Below are 8,835 nucleotides of genomic sequence, written 5' to 3' on the forward strand. Positions count from 1 at the left end.
CTGGAAGAAACAAAAAAATTAACCTTGTGGGTAGATATGAAACGGAGCAGAGGTTCACAGATATTTAGACCCCGTTCTTTCTTGAAACGTCTAGAAAGTGAAACTGAAGCCAAATTACGGAGGGCCTTGAGTGTCAGTCTTCGGAGCTTGACCGTACGGGGTTGACAGCGGGTGCCACGGACGGCTCGGACGAGGGCAAGGGCATAACCCAAGAGCCCTGGGAGGTGTAGGAGAGGTCGCAGCGAGGGAGATAGAAAGGCATGCGATTCTCCGGAGCAGTCACCGTAACCCAGGCGTAAACTCATAAACGGTAGACGCCGAGTAAGGGCGACACAGATGGCAGGGAGGAGTACGAGGGACACTAGAAAGGAAAACGCTCAGGGCTTCACCAGGGATTGGGTGCATTCCTTTCTCCCTCTCACAGAGGTTATCAGTAACCGGGCTAGTCGCTGGGAATCAAGAGTAAGCAAAACAGGCGTGATCTCTTCTTCCTCACGGACCACGGGGTAAACTTACCTACCTGAACCTGGATGGGAAAGGCGATGACGGCCATAAGCGAGAGGTGCGTGGTGTCACGTGAGCTACGGTAGGGGGACGTGATGAGCTGAGTAGGTAAGGGGACGCTTTCTTGACCAAGTGACACCTGAGAAGAGATGAGAAGGGTGAGGCGGCATCAGTCAGCTGCAAACTAAACAGAGGGACACTGCCTGCAGAGGGGCAGCACGGGCAATGCGCCGTTGTAAGTATGCAGGCCTGAGAGGAGGCCACTGTGGGCAGGATGACTGAGAATGAAAGGAAGGAGCTGCAAGACGAGGCCGCAGAGATCACGCTCCACCCTGCCCAGGCGATGCCCTGCCCTACGGACTAGCACACCCAGAGAGAGAGTACCGGTGCACAGCCAGCCGAGAAGCCTGCTCGAGAATGCAAGGCAAGGCTGCTTCTTTCACCAAGAAAGTCTTCCCTGGTAAACTAAACGGCGTATCGATGGAGCGGACACGTGATTTTACATTCTGAAGCAGGCGCCCCGCCTTACGGAACGGCGACGGTTCTCAGGGGGGCCGGGCAGGAGCCGCCCCGCGCGTCCGTCCCAGGGACCCACCCGCCTGCGGGACCTCCGGCCGCCTCGCAGGAAGCTACGACGCCCAGTCCCGTGGCTACCTGTGCAGCGAGGTGTACTCCGCGGACGCGTGCCACACACACTTCAAGTGGGAGGGCGGCCTGAGTGGCAAGGCGAGAGGCCGGCCTGCCGCGCGTACCAAGAAGGCGCTCTTCGGCCTGGGCCTAGGTGCTTGCGCCGCCCCCCTGGGCCTACCGGGCTCTGAGGGCCCTGCCCTGGACCCCCTGCCCCCCTGCCCTTGGTTCAGTCACAGCAGAGGTGGCCACACCCACACCCTCTGTGACCTCGGCGTTCCACCCTCCTGCAGCCCCGCCCGCCCCCCCTCCGCCGGTTGCCCTGGGCTACGGAAGCTGCATCCTGGGGCCAGGGGGTTCCCAGGAGGCCAAGGGAAGACACGAGGGCCTTAAATGAGTCGCAGAGGCCTTACGTGGGCTTGTGTGGTTGGGTTCACCTCTTACGTTTCACCGAACTCTGCGAGAAGACAGGGACCTGCAGCCTCACAGTTGGGCTCCACGGTAAGGTGTGCGGGACAGACCTCAAACTGACCCACGGCATGGAGCGACACCCGCCATCGAGAGGTCTACAAGAGAGCCGCTGCAGCTAGCCCACAGGTCCCAGAAAACTAGATGCCTCTTTATGTAAGTGAGTTTTGGGGAGATTTGTTGCAAAGCATTATCGCAGCAAGAGCTGACTAATACAACGTTCTCCAAATCACTGCCATGTCCACGGCTGCCACCGTGCCTACGTGTAAGGCAACTGTGTCCTCGAACTTTGAGAACTCCTGAATTCTCGGTGCCTCTCCAACACAATGTACGTGGCTAAGGTGTCCCCAGATAACTTCACTAACGTACCACCGAGACCGCCCTAAGCTTTTATTGAACGTAATGCAACGCTCTTTCTATTCGTTCTCTGTTTCTACGTGGGTAAAATGCTTTCCGTCACTCTAAAAGGATGGAAAATCGGCACAAAACACTCTGTGGATAGTTGTTTTTCAGAAAGGAAAATCACAAACGAAACAGGCATTTCGCCGGGTGTAGAGCACTAACGCCCCCTAGTGCCTCTCAATGCCAAGTGGACAGAGGCACTTCATTAAATATCGAATCCCAGCTCTCTCCGCTTGAGAGGGAGAGCAAGCCATTCTCAGGTGGAGGAGGGATGTTTTCAGCAGCTATCTGCAACATTCTGTGGACCTGGCCACTGTGTAGCTACAAAGAAACCTTTTGTCTGAGGAAACTAACTAAAGAAACTTGAAAGTGGAGGAAGAGAGAAAGAATGAGACAACACCCTCATCTCGGTGACTCATCCACTTATTCGTTCACTTACCAAATCAAATATCCACTACACGTAGAGAGTCCTGGGCTGAAAACCCGCACAGAACACGGAGACGTACCCCCATTCGCAGGGAGGTTAGATACCAGAGAGGGAGACAAGATGTAGATTACCTTACGGCAGTTCCGCACATGTCCTGTTAAAGTGTTTGCAGCTTCAGGGGAGAGAAGGGATCCAGAAATCGCTTGGATTCTCAGTGAAGTCTTCCCAGAGAAGGAGGTGCAAAATAGGCGGACTGGAAGAAACAAAAAAATTAACCTTGTGGGTAGATATGAAACGGAGCAGAGGTTCACAGATATTTAGACCCCGTTCTTTCTTGAAACGTCTAGAAAGTGAAACTGAAGCCAAATTACGGAGGGCCTTGAGTGTCAGTCTTCGGAGCTTGACCGTACGGGGTTGACAGCGGGTGCCACGGACGGCTCGGACGAGGGCAAGGGCATAACCCAAGAGCCCTGGGAGGTGTAGGAGAGGTCGCAGCGAGGGAGATAGAAAGGCATGCGATTCTCCGGAGCAGTCACCGTAACCCAGGCGTAAACTCATAAACGGTAGACGCCGAGTAAGGGCGACACAGATGGCAGGGAGGAGTACGAGGGACACTAGAAAGGAAAACGCTCAGGGCTTCACCAGGGATTGGGTGCATTCCTTTCTCCCTCTAACAGAGGTTATCAGTAACCGGGCTAGTCGCTGGGAATCAAGAGTAAGCAAAACAGGCGTGATCTCTTCTTCCTCACGGACCACGGGGTAAACTTACCTACCTGAACCTGGACGGGAAAGGCGATGACGGCCATAAGCGAGAGGTGCGTGGTGTCACGTGAGCTACGGTAGGGGGACGTGATGAGCTGAGTAGGTAAGGGGACGCTTTCTTGACCAAGTGACACCTGAGAAGAGATGAGAAGGGTGAGGCGGCATCAGTCAGCTGCAAACTAAACAGAGGGACACTGCCTGCAGAGGGGCAGCACGGGCAATGCGCCGTTGTAAGTATGCAGGCCTGAGAGGAGGCCACTGTGGGCAGGATGACTGAGAATGAAAGGAAGGAGCTGCAAGACGAGGCCGCAGAGATCACGCTCCACCCTGCCCAGGCGATGCCCTGCCCTACGGACTAGCACACCCAGAGAGAGAGTACCGGTGCACAGCCAGCCGAGAAGCCTGCTCGAGAATGCAAGGCAAGGCTGCTTCTTTCACCAAGAAAGTCTTCCCTGGTAAACTAAACGGCGTATCGATGGAGCGGACACGTGATTTTACATTCTGAAGCAGGCGCCCCGCCTTACGGAACGGCGACGGTTCTCAGGGGGGCCGGGCAGGAGCCGCCCCGCGCGTCCGTCCCAGGGACCCACCCGCCTGCGGGACCTCCGGCCGCCTCGCAGGAAGCTACGACGCCCAGTCCCGTGGCTACCTGTGCAGCGAGGTGTACTCCGCGGACGCGTGCCACACACACTTCAAGTGGGAGGGCGGCCTGAGTGGCAAGGCGAGAGGCCGGCCTGCCGCGCGTACCAAGAAGGCGCTCTTCGGCCTGGGCCTAGGTGCTTGCGCCGCCCCCCTGGGCCTACCGGGCTCTGAGGGCCCTGCCCTGGACCCCCTGCCCCCCTGCCCTTGGTTCAGTCACAGCAGAGGTGGCCACACCCACACCCTCTGTGACCTCGGCGTTCCACCCTCCTGCAGCCCCGCCCGCCCCCCCCTCCGCCGGTTGCCCTGGGCTACGGAAGCTGCATCCTGGGGCCAGGGGGTTCCCAGGAGGCCAAGGGAAGACACGAGGGCCTTAAATGAGTCGCAGAGGCCTTACGTGGGCTTGTGTGGTTGGGTTCACCTCTTACGTTTCACCGAACTCTGCGAGAAGACAGGGACCTGCAGCCTCACAGTTGGGCTCCACGGTAAGGTGTGCGGGACAGACCTCAAACTGACCCACGGCATGGAGCGACACCCGCCATCGAGAGGTCTACAAGAGAGCCGCTGCAGCTAGCCCACAGGTCCCAGAAAACTAGATGCCTCTTTATGTAAGTGAGTTTTGGGGAGATTTGTTGCAAAGCATTATCGCAGCAAGAGCTGACTAATACAACGTTCTCCAAATCACTGCCATGTCCACGGCTGCCACCGTGCCTACGTGTAAGGCAACTGTGTCCTCGAACTTTGAGAACTCCTGAATTCTCGGTGCCTCTCCAACACAATGTACGTGGCTAAGGTGTCCCCAGATAACTTCACTAACGTACCACCGAGACCGCCCTAAGCTTTTATTGAACGTAATGCAACGCTCTTTCTATTCGTTCTCTGTTTCTACGTGGGTAAAATGCTTTCCGTCACTCTAAAAGGATGGAAAATCGGCACAAAACACTCTGTGGATAGTTGTTTTTCACAAAGGAAAATCACAAACGAAACAGGCATTTCGCCGGGTGTAGAGCACTAACGCCCCCTGGTGCCTCTCAATGCCAAGTGGACAGAGGCACTTCATTAAATATCGAATCCCAGCTCTCTCCGCTTGAGAGGGAGAGCAAGCCATTCTCAGGTGGAGGAGGGATGTTTTCAGCAGCTATCTGCAACATTCTGTGGACCTGGCCACTGTGTAGCTACAAAGAAACCTTTTGTCTGAGGAAACTAACTAAAGAAACTTGAAAGTGGAGGAAGAGAGAAAGAATGAGACAACACCCTCATCTCGGTGACTCATCCACTTATTCGTTCACTTACCAAATCAAATATCCACTACGCGTAGAGAGTCCTGGGCTGAAAACCCGCACAGAACACGGAGACGTACCCCCATTCGCAGGGAGGTTAGATACCAGAGAGGGAGACAAGATGTAGATTACCTTACGGCAGTTCCGCACATGTCCTGTTAAAGTGTTTGCAGCTTCAGGGGAGAGAAGGGATCCAGAAATCGCTTGGATTCTCAGTGAAGTCTTCCCAGAGAAGGAGGTGCAAAATAGGCGGACTGGAAGAAACAAAAAAATTAACCTCGTGGGTAGATATGAAACGGAGCAGAGGTTCACAGATATTTAGACCCCGTTCTTTCTTGAAACGTCTAGAAAGTGAAACTGAAGCCAAATTACGGAGGGCCTTGAGTGTCAGTCTTCGGAGCTTGGCCGTACGGGGTTGACAGCGGGTGCCACGGACGGCTCGGACGAGGGCAAGGGCATAACCCAAGAGCCCTGGGAGGTGTAGGAGAGGTCGCAGCGAGGGAGATAGAAAGGCATGCGATTCTCCGGAGCAGTCACCGTAACCCAGGCGTAAACTCATAAACGGTAGACGCCGAGTAAGGGCGACACAGATGGCAGGGAGGAGTACGAGGGACACTAGAAAGGAAAACGCTCAGGGCTTCACCAGGGATTGGGTGCATTCCTTTCTCCCTCTAACAGAGGTTATCAGTAACCGGGCTAGTCGCTGGGAATCAAGAGTAAGCAAAACAGGCGTGATCTCTTCTTCCTCACGGACCACGGGGTAAACTTACCTACCTGAAACTGGATGGGAAAGGCGATGACGGCCATAAGCGAGAGGTGCGTGGTGTCACGTGAGCTACGGTAGGGGGACGTGATGAGCTGAGTAGGTAAGGGGACGCTTTCTTGACCAAGTGACACCTGAGAAGAGATGAGAAGGGTGAGGCGGCATCAGTCAGCTGCAAACTAAACAGAGGGACACTGCCTGCAGAGGGGCAGCACGGGCAATGCGCCGTTGTAAGTATGCAGGCCTGAGAGGAGGCCACTGTGGGCAGGATGACTGAGAATGAAAGGAAGGAGCTGCAAGACGAGGCCGCAGAGATCACGCTCCACCCCGCCCAGGCGATGCCCTGCCCTGCGGACTAGCACACCCAGAGAGAGAGTACCGGTGCACAGCCAGCCGAGAAGCCTGCTCGAGAATGCAAGGCAAGGCTGCTTCTTTCACCAAGAAAGTCTTGCCTGGTAAACTAAACGGCGTATCGATGGAGCGGACACATGATTTTACATTCTGAAGCAGGCGCCCCGCCTTACGGAACGGCGACGGTTCTCAGGGGGGCCGGGCAGGAGCCGCTCCGCGCGTCTGTCCCAGGGGCCCACCCGCCTGCGGGACCTCCGGCCGCCTCGCAGGAAGCTACGACGCCCAGTCCCGTGGCTACCTGTGCAGCGAGGTGTACTCCGCGGACGCGTGCCACACACACTTCAAGTGGGAGGGCGGCCTGAGTGTCAAGGCGAGAGGCCGGCCTGCCGCGCGTACCAAGAAGGCGCTCTTCGGCCTGGGCCTAGGTGCTTGCGCCGCCCCCCTGGGCCTACCGGGCTCTGAGGGCCCTGCCCTGGACCCCCTGCCCCCCTGCCCTTGGTTCAGTCACAGCAGAGGTGGCCACACCCACACCCTCTGTGACCTCGGCGTTCCACCCTCCTGCAGCCCCGCCCGCCCCCCCTCCGCCGGTTGCCCTGGGCTACGGAAGCTGCATCCTGGGGCCAGGGGGTTCCCAGGAGGCCAAGGGAAGACACGAGGGCCTTAAATGAGTCGCAGAGGCCTTACGTGGGCTTGTGTGGTTGGGTTCACCTCTTACGTTTCACCGAACTCTGCAAGAAGACAGGGACCTGCAGCCTCACAGTTGGGCTCCACGGTAAGGTGTGCGGGACAGACCTCAAACTGACCCACGGCATGGAGCGACACCCGCCATCGAGAGGTCTACAAGAGAGCCGCTGCAGCTAGCCCACAGGTCCCAGAAAACTAGATGCCTCTTTATGTAAGTGAGTTTTGGGGAGATTTGTTGCAAAGCATTATCGCAGCAAGAGCTGACTAGTACAACGTTCTCCAAATCACTGCCACGTCCACGGCTGCCACCGTGCCTACGTGTAAGGCAACTGTGTCCTCGAACTTTGAGAACTCCTGAATTCTCGGTGCCTCTCCAACACAATGTACGTGGCTAAGGTGTCCCCAGATAACTTCACTAACGTACCACCGAGACCGCCCTAAGCTTTTATTGAACGTAATGCAACGCTCTTTCTATTCGTTCTCTGTTTCTACGTGGGTAAAATGCTTTCCGTCACTCTAAAAGGATGGAAAATCGGCACAAAACACTCTGTGGATAGTTGTTTTTCACAAAGGAAAATCACAAACGAAACAGGCATTTCGCCGGGTGTAGAGCACTAACGCCCCCTAGTGCCTCTCAATGCCAAGTGGACAGAGGCACTTCATTAAATATCGAATCCCAGCTCTCTCCGCTTGAGAGGGAGAGCAAGCCATTCTCAGGTGGAGGAGGGATGTTTTCAGCAGCTATCTGCAACATTCTGTGGACCTGGCCACTGTGTAGCTACAAAGAAACCCTTTGTCTGAGGAAACTAACTAAAGAAACTTGAAAGTGGAGGAAGAGAGAAAGAATGAGACAACACCCTCATCTCGGTGACTCATCCACTTATTCGTTCACTTACCAAATCAAATATCCACTACGCGTAGAGAGTCCTGGGCTGAAAACCCGCACAGAACATGGAGACGTACCCCCATTCGCAGGGAGGTTAGATACCAGAGAGGGAGACAAGATGTAGATTACCTTACGGCAGTTCCGCACATGTCCTGTTGAAGTGTTTGCAGCTTCAGGGGAGAGAAGGGATCCAGAAATCGCTTGGATTCTCAGTGAAGTCTTCCCAGAGAAGGAGGTGCAAAATAGGCGGACTGGAAGAAACAAAAAAATTAACCTCGTGGGTAGATATGAAACGGAGCAGAGGTTCACAGATATTTAGACCCCGTTCTTTCTTGAAACGTCTAGAAAGTGAAACTGAAGCCAAATTACGGAGGGCCTTGAGTGTCAGTCTTCGGAGCTTGGCCGTACGGCGTTGACAGCGGGTGCCACGGACGGCTCGGACGAGGGCAAGGGCATAACCCAAGAGCCCTGGGAGGTGTAGGAGAGGTCGCAGCGAGGGAGATAGAAAGGCATGCGATTCTCCGGAGCAGTCACCGTAACCCAGGCGTAAACTCATAAACGGTAGACGCCGAGTAAGGGCGACACAGATGGCTGGGAGGAGTACGAGGGACACTAGAAAGGAAAACGCTCAGGGCTTCACCAGGGATTGGGTGCATTCTTTTCTCCCTCTAAGAGAGGTTATCAGTAACCGGGCTAGTCGCTGGGAATCAAGAGTAAGCAAAACAGGCGTGATCTCTTCTTCCTCACGGACCACGGGGTAAACTTACCTACCTGAAACTGGACGGGAAAGGCGATGACGGCCATAAGCGAGAGGTGCGTGGTGCCACGTGAGCTACGGTAGGGCGACGTGATGAGCTGAGTAGGTAAGGGGACGCTTTCTTGACCAAGTGACACCTGAGAAGAGATGAGAAGGGTGAGGCGGCATCAGTCAGCTGCAAACTAAACAGAGGGACACTGCCTGCAGAGGGGCAGCACGGGCAATGCGCCGTTGTAAGTATGCAGGCCTGAGAGGAGGCCACTGTGGGCAGGATGACTGAGAATG

At 55.5% G+C, this 8,835-nt stretch overlaps 1 long non-coding RNA gene across 1 annotated transcript; it reads right to left on the reverse strand.

The window, feature by feature from the left end:
* Positions 1-3,207: 3,207 nt before the first annotated feature.
* LOC117309467 (uncharacterized) lies at positions 3,208-8,835 on the reverse strand. The gene is made up of 5 exons (XR_004523806.2): positions 8,565-8,835; positions 7,923-8,044; positions 5,884-6,006; positions 5,242-5,363; positions 3,208-3,324 (listed from the first exon to the last, which is right to left on the reverse strand). It is a non-coding gene; the product is annotated as an uncharacterized lncRNA (long non-coding RNA).

This window comes from Tursiops truncatus, chromosome 1 (assembly GCF_011762595.2).
Source record: "Tursiops truncatus isolate mTurTru1 chromosome 1, mTurTru1.mat.Y, whole genome shotgun sequence".
Taxonomy (NCBI): domain Eukaryota; kingdom Metazoa; phylum Chordata; class Mammalia; order Artiodactyla; family Delphinidae; genus Tursiops; species Tursiops truncatus.